At 53.5% G+C, this 11,154-nt stretch overlaps 1 long non-coding RNA gene across 1 annotated transcript in view; it reads right to left on the bottom strand.

The window, feature by feature from the left end:
- Window positions 1-629: 629 nt before the first annotated feature.
- LOC145513994 (uncharacterized) overlaps window positions 630-11,154 on the bottom strand; it is a 159,993-nt gene continuing 149,468 nt past the window's right edge. The window contains exons 21-22 of the long non-coding RNA XR_014059798.1: window positions 7,736-7,847; window positions 630-3,549 (exon numbers count right to left, since the gene is read on the bottom strand). This is a non-coding gene — a long non-coding RNA (uncharacterized LOC145513994). The remainder of the gene's footprint in view (window positions 3,550-7,735; window positions 7,848-11,154) is intronic.

Genomic DNA, 11,154 nt, shown 5'->3' with positions numbered 1-11,154 from the left:
AACCCACACCCTTGCATTTCCAGGGACTCCCCTTAGCCAGCTGGGCAGAAAACCCAGCATGCTTCAAACAAGCTGACAGACAAGCGGGAGAGGACTCACGGGCAGACGGCCTCCCTCAGGTCTCGGGTGGAGCTCTGGGACCACAGCAGCAACGGGCCATCCCAGCCCCTGGGCTCAGCAGCGCCCTCATTCTCAGGCCGGCGGCTCTGCCCTGAGGGGAGCAGGAAGGTCACCAACTGCTGCAGGCGGACCTCAAGCCCCTCCCACTGCTGGAGCCTGACCTCCCCCGGCCCCACCCCTTCCCCTACCCCAGCAGGACGAGAGCTCGTCTTCCCCTGGCTTCCAACGTGAGGCCCGGCCCTGGGCCCCGATTGGGCACTGCCCCAGTCCGGAGCCAATCACAGTGGCCAGGGAGGTGGAACGCACCGATTGGCCAGGGCCAGGTCATGTGACCATGCTCCCCAGGAAACTCAAATATTACCACGATTCCCTAACAAACCAATGAACAAAATTATCCAGTAAACGCAAACCGTACTTTTTAATGAGGCCAATGTCACAGAAAAAAAAAAAATGCTTCACAATGAACTGCTCAAGGAAGCTACTAAATAAACTTTCAGAAAAGTTAAGTCTTTTTTTTTTTTTTTTTATTAGAGTGTCGGAGAGCTATACCTTTCCCATCTATGTGAATTTAGGTTTAAACTAGATTTCCCTTGGCTATTATATAAGACAAAAAACCCGACATCACCCCCTTTCACTCCCCCCACCCCCAAAAAGTGTTTTAGTCTATTGAGTTTTTGTGTCCTCAGTTGTGTCTGATTCACGGCAACTCACGAACTCTACACAGCCAGGCTCTTCCGTCCATGGAATTCAGGGCAATTTTTTTCTGTCACAGTAAATGCCCACCCTGGGTGATCCAAAGGCAAGGGCTCAGAGGCTCCTGAGAGACTAACTCCTTTCAGCTGAGCACAGAGCTGGCTCCTCACTGGGATGCCTGTGGCCTGGGGCTCCCAGAGGGAACAGCAGCACTCGCCCCACCGTGTGGTCACTGCTGCAAGTGCAGGCTGCTCCTCACTCCCCCTTGACAGTGTCCCTGAGGGCAGAACAGTGTGAATCTATTCAAGGTGGAAATGCAAACTCCGATGCAACCAAACTTCCCACAAGGTCTCCAAAACCACTCAGGAACAGGGAATTGGAAACTGCAGGGCATGACATGAATGGAGATGGAGACTTGACACCTTACACCGAGTTCACTTCCAGTTATCCCTAGACAAAGTTTCCATGAAAACTTGTCACAAATCTAGAAGAACAATGAGCAGAAACCGGACACGTGCTTTGAGTCTTCACACACAAAACTAAAAGGCAGTCCACAAAACAACCCAGAGAATACAGTGGACTTTGCAAAATCAAAGATATCTACCGTGGGAAAGACCTCATTACAAAAGCAAAAGACAGGTCATACATCGCGAGACGAATGAGTGGAAACACAAAGCTTCTCAAGGACGTGTCTCCAAACAGACAAAGAACACCAACACAACAAGCCTGTGAAAACTAGGGAAAGGTCTGAAGGGACGCCAGACTGAGGAAGACACACACAGAGTATCCCGGATGATGTCCAGCACTGAGGGCCTGAAGAAACAACAGTCTAGTTGCACTCCCTCAGGCCTGTGTGACCCTGGATGAGGCCTCTGTTTCCCGGTGGCTCTGAGAGATGGACAGGGAGGAAGGGGAAGAGAAATCACTTGCACTTCTAATACTCACCGCAAAGTCTTCCAATGAGAAGGGAATTATCACCCCCACTGACAATGCCATTCACTGAAGTGATACCCACGAGTCCATCTAACCCAGAAGGGAAGGAAGGACCTGTTCTCACAAAACGGCGAGAGATGGAAGAAAGAAGATCAAGCCCACACCAATCACTGGAAAGAGAAGCTGTGCTCAGGGCTTGAAAGAATTCCTATTGGGAAAATGATGTCACAGCCCCACAAGGCAATCCACAGCTTCGATGCTATTCCTCCCAAAATGCCAATGCATATTCGCACCGAACAAAGAATTGCAAAAGGGGTTACGGAAACAGAAAAGAGCCTAAATTGTCAATACAATCCGACGAAAAAGCCCCGATACGGACGTCCAAGGTTGTGTGAAAGGAAATTAGACGACCAAACTAGGATCCTCAGGAGAGTATCGGAGAAGGCGATGGCGACCCACTCCAGTACTCTTGCCTGGAAAATGCCCTGGACGGAGGAGCCTGGTAGGCTGCAGGCCATGGGGTCGCGCAGAGTCAGACACGACTGAAGTGACTTAGCCGCAGCGGCAGCAGCAGGACAGTACGCTATTGGGAATACAACAACACACACAGATCCAGATCGATGGAATAAAGTTGAGGGTCCAGAAACAAACCCCGGCATCCAAGGTCAACTCATCTCTGACACAGAAGGGGAGAATATCCAAATGGGAACAAGAAAGCCTCTTCAATCAATGTCCATGGGAAAACCAGACAGCTACATCTGAAGAACGCTATTGGTTTTGATCTCACACCACCTCAATATCGGGGAAAAACCTCACCCTAAAGACTGATGTCATGAGATAGCTAGAAAGAAGCGTAGGTCAAAGGCTCCTTAACATCAGAGTCTCCTTGCCATTTGCTGGGCGGAGGTAGAAATGGGTCTCTTCAAGTAAGGGAAAGAGGGAAACCAAGTACACCAATGGGTATCCATCCAATGGAACCTCTTCACAACAGAGAAGCTAAGCATTCACAAATGCAAAAGATAGGAAACGGAACATGAAAGACTCCTTGCAAGTGGTGTATCTGAGAAGGGGTTCATATGGAAAGAGACGAAGAATGCACAGCACTCAGATTCCAAGAAACACCACCACCACCCTTGACCCTTCCCCCATGACCAACTCCGACCTAAAGCCTTTCTCTCCCTCTAACCTATCCCTAAAACATAACCCTCATCTAATCATATACATGTGCATTCCTAGCATCCATCCATCCACACACGAGAGAGAAAGAGGAAGACACAGACTGAATCGAGAAAGGAAAAGAGAGGGACACAGCCAGAGAGAGACACGGAACCAAAGAGAGGAAAGGAGTCGATGGTCCAGACTTTTCATCAATCTGTCTCGAAGGTAGAAGCAATGACAGCGCCCATCCACCCCAGAAGGGGGAAACGGACGGAAGGTTTGGAGAGGAAAAGACAAGAACGCAGGGAGCCATTAGAAGCTCAGCCACCCGCAGAAGCCGAGCTGGGACACTTGAACAGAATCTCAATGGAAACAGAGGACCAGAAAGTTGGCTACTCTTTTCTATCAGAGAGGGAGACGTTCGAGACTTCCTTTCGGTCCTCCAACTTGCATGCGGGGTCTCCAAACAGTCAGGAGGGGGAGTGCCTTTTCCTGGGTACCACGGCGCATCCAGGCCTCGTTCTGCCCCATTCTGTGCTGTGTCAGCCCTGGATGGAGTCTTTCTTTCTGAAGTCTCAGCGCACAAGCTCCACGTGATATCAGCCCCAGGTGGAAAGGCATGGAGCTGCTCGTAGGCCGACAGACCTAGGAAACAGATGGGAGAATGACCCCCACTCTGCAGATGGAGAGACCGGGGAAACCCTGAGGGGCATATGCTTGTCCAGGGCCACACCACTTATGAGAAGAAGGAGCCTGGTCTGAGAGCAGCGGGGTCCTTGGAGCTCAGGCCCTGGCTGCACCCAGGCCTCCCCAGGGCTGTGGGCTGGGCTGTGTGGCTGTCACTGTGCCTGCACATGGCCTAAGGGGGGTGGTCGAGCAGTCAGAAACCCAGAGATTCCCTTGCGAAGTTTTGGGGAAGGGACCTCAGCACGAACCCCAGGAAATGATGTCACCTGCCGGCAACAGAACCCAACAGAACCCGCAACCCGGGTATCCAGGCCTCCAGAGCGGAGAGGAGCCCCCAGCCAGATCACTTGCTGCCAGGATGTTCTGCTGCTTGCCCCTGCCCAGAGGCCGGGGCCTCAGGAGAGCTCACAGGCAGTGTGCGTGGGCACCCTGTCGACGTTGGCTCAGGGCACCCCCGAGAGGCCTCTGGCCCTTTGCCCGGAGAAACAGAAAGGTAACACGGGGAGCCCCAGGCGGGGCCAGGCCACCTCTCCCATGCCACCCGGAAACACCGGGTCCTTTGCCTGTGTGTGTGGATGCGGGTTTCTCGGGGTGTGTCTCCCTCAAGGAAGCCCAGGCGGATGTGGGGTCAGAAGCCTGCGGAGAAGTTGTGTCCACACCCCAGGGGAGAGCAGGCTGGGTGGGATGGGGAGAGTGCGGGCAGCGCCGGCCGCCCAGGCTGACCTCACACCCTCAGGTGAGTCTCTTTCCTCCCGGGTGGGGATCTGAGCAGACACACGTCTCTGACCCTTCTGGGAAGAGAAGTTCGAGCAGGCAGAAGCAGCGGCTCCACTGGCCAGGCCCAGCTCGGAAAACTCCCAGCACGGCTGGCTGACGGTCACTGTCGTTGCAGAGCTTCCCACGTGATGAGGCCGAGGACGGGGACACCCCGTCCACCTCCCGGAGGGAGGGGTCGGAGCACCACCCCCCCGCCCGTGAGGCCCAGTGCAGGCTCCAGGTGAGCGTGCCCACGGAGGCATCAGCCCCACCGGGGGCGAAGCGGAGGCGGGGAAGGCCTGCTGCCGAGACACCGCCCAGGATACACCCGGCGGCCCAGTCTGAGGCGGCCACGGAGCTCAGCACACCCGGCTCCGACCCAGAGTCCCGAGAACCCCGGCCTCTGAGGCAGCAGGAGGACCTGGAGCCCAGCACGCCAGAGCACAGAGGTGAGGACGCTGGGGCTGGTGCACGGGAGTGTGTGGGGAGGGGGTGCTGAGCTACACACGGACGAGTCCCCGAAAGATGCTGCTGGGCCTGCAGCAAGCGCTGGCCTCACACCCCCACCCCCATCTTGCACACTTCAGTCCCAAAAGACATCCGACCCTGGGTATTCTTTGGGAATCTCTTGGAAGCTTTCTGTCCCGGGATACGCACATGCCAAGGCTGGCCTGTGGGCAAACTTTGCTTCTCCCCCAGCTCTAGCACTGGCCTCCAACTGGAACCAGGCTCTACTTCCCAGACCTGTCCCTACAGAGGTGGTGGCTCCACGTGCAGGACCCAGGGATCCACCGAGGCCAGATGGAGAACCGAGACTTGCCCTCGCAGAGACACCAGGCCAGCTGGGTACTGGCCAGCACACCGGGCAGATCGGATCTCCGTGCCTGCAGGGCCCCCAGCCCCAGGCACAGACGTCCCACCCCCTCAGCCATAACCTCCACCTCCACGTGCACCTGTACCTGCTCGGGCTTTGGCAGGAGAACCCGAGGCAGAGGAGGAGTCACCGCCTCGGCAGGGGGAGCCTGCCCTGGCTCCCGCGCAACACCCAGACGCCGACGATGACTCACTCGCCCCTGCAGGAAGAACGAGCCCCCGCTCTGGGCAGAGACCCAGAGCCCTTGCCGGAAACACCACGTCCAGGGGAGCGGTCGGCTCTGCAGCCTCCATCCCTGTCTGCTCACCGTGGACGCCGGCAACTCGGTCTGCCCCCAGGGGACATGGAGTTCCTTTCCCCTGAACTGCTTTGCATTTGGTTTGTTTCCACCTTTCTGGTGATGTTTTATTTTGTGTATGGTTTCCTGTATTTCTCTTGGTTAAGTTGGGATTAGTAAACTTTTTCATCATTGTTGCAATTTGGGAACACTGTTGTGTAACTCTGGTGATACTGTGTTACCATCCCACTTTGTAGTTTCAGACCCGTTCGATCTTTATGCCCCACCCCCCAACAAAGCCTGGATTCAAGGCAAGCACGCCCTGTTCATCCCTCCCCCCGATCCTGAACACAATTTCATCTTTTCTTTCTGCATTCCTTCCTATATTCTTGGTGTCCCCAATCAATGACTCTCAGTGAAATGACTGAAGGAGTTTTTTTCGGACTCTCCACCTACTGTAAGACTCCATTGGAGAGTTCTCATTTGTATGTCATTTGAACTAGCCTTTGATAGCTGAAAGGACGGTGTACGTCCTTTCAAGATATCATGTGCCAAACGAAGCCCTTTTGGCAAATGCCATCATTATCTCCAGGCAGGCATTGCTGTTTGAAGGGTGACATCTCAGCCAGAAGGCAGAGGCTGAGCTCCTCTTGTTGCACCAGCTCCCAAAAGAAGCCAAGAAAGGGAGCTGGAACAACAAACCACCCCAACGCCCAGGAAAGCGTTCTTCACGACAGAAGGCTAGAAAATGACCCAACAACCTTGTGGCCCAGAACCCCTCTAAAAAATCACTGTTCCATAAAAAAGAGAAACACATGGGAAGTTCCAAGGAGAGGCAATGCCCATGGCCAGTGTACTTTAGAGACGGCCTGACCGCTCCGGGGAAGACACGCACCGACGGAACCCCTTGGGAAACAGCAGTGATAGTCCTCACCGTCGTAAGGGTTTCCTCTGGGGACAACCTGCCCTGGGCACCACATGAGGGAGCAGACCGGCTTCTCTTCCTCTGCCCCCACACCATTCACTCATGAAGGCAGCTCAGGTGTTCTCATGCCCTGCCTGCCTGCCTGCCTGCCTGGCTCATCCGTGAGCTGTGCCCACCTCCAGGGCAGGACTCCACCTTCTCCTCTCTGTGTACCGTGAATCTGCACACAGTGGGCTTTCAGAACCTTAGGAGACTTGAGCCATTCCCACTGGAGCCAGAACCCTCCCCAGGAAGGAAAACAGCTGTGGAGTCATTTTGGCCCCAGCACTGGTTCCCAAACCCTGGCGGCTCCTACAGCCTCTACGGTGTGAAGAGGGAGGTCCCTTTTGACAGAGCTTTCCGGCTGTCAGATCTAAGCTGTTGTTTCCCTGTCAGCTGTGTCTCTTCCGTTGCAGCCAGGTGGGCCACGCTGCTCCAAAGGAGCTCACAAGCTGAGTTGCAAGGGAGGTATTGAGAGGACAGGGATGGCTACAACGTGCTGCAAACTGAGTGAGGGTCCCCACAATCCTCAGCAAAGGTCTGTGGTGTGCAAGTGGGGAGTAGAGGGCCCCCAAGTTCCAAAGGAAGGGAGGTACTCGGGAGCTAAAGCCCTTGGCTGCTGTGGTAGCAGCTGCACATGGCAGCTCGTCCACAGTGCACTTCGAATGAGGTCATATGAGCGGGACTCTGGAAATGGCTCCGAAATCCAGAGAAAGGGGTCAGGGTATGTGGGAATCCGGCGGGGGTGGGGGGTGGATGAAGGAAGGTGTCCTTCCTCTCTCCAGTGCAATTTGCTTTGGTGAGTCTCAAAGCTACCAGATGGCACTTCCCAAGTCAGGCCCCCGCAGGAATCAGGGTGGGCTGCGTGCCTCGGCCCCTGCCACAGGGACAAGCCACACCACTGGCCTCCCTGAGCTCAAATGGCCGGACCTGGGGGTTCTGTCTGGGTGCACACCTCCTTGCTGTGGCCAAGTTCCCCCCTTCTCTGAGCACCAGCTTCATCCTCTCGAAGGAGGACATCGATTGCTACCTTGGCACGTTACTCTCTTCATCCTGTGAAGACTCATTAGGCTTATCCTACAATTACTAGCTGGCCCGAAGAGATATCTCCTGAATCCAGATTAAGCTGGAGTCTCCCAGGCTCATCTGGCATGTCTTCCCTGAAGTCTGCCAAAACCCACACCCTTGCATTTCCAGGGACTCCCCTTAGCCAGCTGGGCAGAAAACCCAGCATGCTTCAAACAAGCTGACAGACAAGCGGGAGAGGACTCACGGGCAGACGGCCTCCCTCAGGTCTCGGGTGGAGCTCTGGGACCACAGCAGCAACGGGCCATCCCAGCCCCTGGGCTCAGCAGCGCCCTCATTCTCAGGCCGGCGGCTCTGCCCTGAGGGGAGCAGGAAGGTCACCAACTGCCGCAGGCGGACCTCAAGCCCCTCCCACTGCTGGAGCCTGACCTCCCCCGGCCCCACCCCTTCCCCTACCCCAGCAGGACGAGAGCTCGTCTTCCCCTGGCTTCCAACGTGAGGCCCGGCCCTGGGCCCCGATTGGGCACTGCCCCAGTCCGGAGCCAATCACAGTGGCCAGGGAGGTGGAACGCACCGATTGGCCAGGGCCAGGTCATGTGACCATGCTCCCCAGGAAACTCAAATATTACCAAGATTCCCTAACAAACCAATGAACAAAATTATCCAGTAAACGCAAACCGTACTTTTTAATGAGGCCAATGTCACAGAAAAAAAAAAAATGCTTCACAATGAACTGCTCAAGGAAGCTACTAAATAAACTTTCAGAAAAGTTAAGTCGTTTTTTTTTGTTTTTTTTTAATAGGGTGACGGAGAGCTATACCTTTCCCATCTATGTGAACTTAGGTTTAAACTAGATTTCCCTTGGCTATTATATAAGACAAAAAACCCCACATCACCCCCTTTCACTCCCCCAACCCCCAAAAATTGTTTTAGTCTATTGAGTTTTTGTGTCCTTAGTTGTGTCTGATTCACGGCAACTCACGAACTCTACACAGCCAGGCTCTTCCGTCCATGGAATTCAGGGCAATTTTTTTCTGTCACAGTAAATGCCCACCCTGGGTGATCCAAAGGCAAGGGCTCAGAGGCTCCTGAGAGAATAACTCCTTTCAGCTGAGCACAGAGCTGGCTCCTCACTGGGATGCCTGTGGCCTGGGGCTCCCAGAGGGGACAGCAGCACTCGCCCCACCGTGTGGTCACTGCTGCAAGTGCAGGCTGCTCCTCACTCCCCCTTGACAGTGTCCCTGAGGGCAGAACAGTGTGAATCTACTCAAGGTGGAAATGCAAACTCCGATGCAACCAAACTTCCCACAAGGTCTCCAAAACCACTCAGGAACAGGGAATTGGAAACTGCAGGGCATGACATGAATGGAGATGGAGACTTGACACCTTACACCGAGTTCACTTCCAGTTATCCCTAGACAAAGTTTCCATGAAAACTTGTCACAAATCTAGAAGAACAATGAGCAGAAACCGGACACGTGCTTTGAGTCTTCACACACAAAACTAAAAGGCAGTCCACAAAACAACCCAGAGAATACAGTGGACTTTGCAAAATCAAAGATATCTACCGTGGGAAAGACCTCATTACAAAAGCAAAAGACAGGTCATACATCGCGAGACGAATGAGTGGAAACACAAAGCTTCTCAAGGACGTGTCTCCAAACAGACAAAGAACACCAACACAACAAGCCTGTGAAAACTAGGGAAAGGTCTGAAGGGACGCCAGACTGAGGAAGACACACACAGAGTATCCCGGATGATGTCCAGCACTGAGGGCCTGAAGAAACAACAGTCTAGTTGCACTCCCTCAGGCCCGTGTGACCCTGGATGAGGCCTCTGTTTCCCCATGGCTCTGAGAGATGGACAGGGAGGAAGGGGAAGAGAAATCACTTGCACTTCTAATACTCACAGCAAAGTCTTCCAATGAGAAGGGAATTATCACCCCCACTGACAATGCCATTCACTGAAGTGATACCCACGAGTCCATCTAACCCAGAAGGGAAGGAAGGACCTGTTCTCACAAAACGGCGAGAGATGGAAGAAAGAAGATCAAGCCCACACCAATCACTGGAAAGAGAAGCTGTGCTCAGGGCTTGAAAGAATTCCTATTGGGAAAATGATGTCACAGCCCCACAAGGCAATCCACAGCTTCGATGCTATTCCTCCCAAAATGCCAATGCATGTTCGCACCGAACAAAGAATTGCAAAAGGGGTTACGGAAACAGAAAAGAGCCTAAATTGTCAATACAATCCGACGAAAAAGCCCCGATACGGACGTCCAAGGTTGTGTGAAAGGAAATTAGACGACCAAACTAGGATCCTCAGGAGAGTATCGGAGAAGGCGATGGCGACCCACTCCAGTACTCTTGCCTGGAAAATGCCCTGGACGGAGGAGCCTGGTAGGCTGCAGGCCATGGGGTCGCGCAGAGTCAGACACGACTGAAGTGACTTAGCCGCAGCGGCAGCAGCAGGACAGTATGCTATTGGGAATACAACAACACACACAGATCCAGATCGATGGAATAAAGTTGAGGGTCCAGAAACAAACCCCGGCATCCAAGGTCAACTCATCTCTGACACAGAAGGGGAGAATATCCAAATGGGAACAAGAAAGCCTCTTCAATCAATGTCCATGGCAAAACCAGACAGATACATCTGAAGAACGCTATTGGTTTTGATCTCACACCACCTCAATATCGGGGAAAAACCTCACCCTAAAGACTGATGTCATGAGATAGCTAGAAAGAAGCGTAGGTCAAAGGCTCCTTAACATCAGAGTCTCCTTGCCATTTGCTGGGCGGAGGTAGAAATGGGTCTCTTCAAGTAAGGGAAAGAGGGAAACCAAGTACACCAATGGGTTTCCATCCAATGGAACCTCTTCACAACAGAGAAGCTAAGCATTCACAAATGCAAAAGATAGGAAACGGAACATGAGAGACTCCTTGCAAGTGGTGTATCTGAGAAGGGGTTCATATGGAAAGAGACGAAGAATGCACAGCACTCAGATTCCAAGAAACACCACCACCACCCTTGACCCTTCCCCCATGACCAACTCCGACCTAAAGCCTTTCTCTCCCTCTAACCTATCCCTAAAACATAACCCTCATCTAATCATATACATGTGCATTCCTAGCATCCATCCATCCACACACGAGAGAGAAAGAGGAAGACACAGACTGAATCGAGAAAGGAAAAGAGAGGGACACAGCCAGAGAGAGACACGGAACCAAAGAGAGGAAAGGAGTCGATGGTCCAGACTTTTCATCAATCTGTCTCGAAGGTAGAAGCAATGACAGCGCCCATCCACCCCAGAAGGGGGAAACGGACGGAAGGTTTGGAGAGGAAAAGACAAGAACGCAGGGAGCCATTAGAAGCTCAGCCACCCGCAGAAGCCGAGCTGGGACACTTGAACAGAATCTCAATGGAAACAGAGGACCAGAAAGTTGGCTACTCTTTTCTATCAGAGAGGGAGACCTTCGAGTCTTCCTTTCGGTCCTCCAACTTGCATGCGGGGTCTCCAAACAGTCAGGAGGGGGAGTGCCTTTTCCTGGGTACCACGGCGCATCCAGGCCTCGTTCTGCCCCATTCTGTGCTGTGTCAGCCCTGGATGGAGTCTTTCTTTCTGAAGTCTCAGCGCACAAGCTCCACGTGATATCAGCCCCAGGT

Source organism: Giraffa tippelskirchi, chromosome 7 (genome assembly GCF_054371585.1).
Source record: "Giraffa tippelskirchi isolate mGirTip1 chromosome 7, T2T-mGirTip1v1.2.pri, whole genome shotgun sequence".
In the NCBI taxonomy this organism is placed as follows: domain Eukaryota; kingdom Metazoa; phylum Chordata; class Mammalia; order Artiodactyla; family Giraffidae; genus Giraffa; species Giraffa tippelskirchi.
Note: the sequence above shows the minus strand (reverse complement) of the source record. Positions and strands in the feature narration are given on the sequence as shown.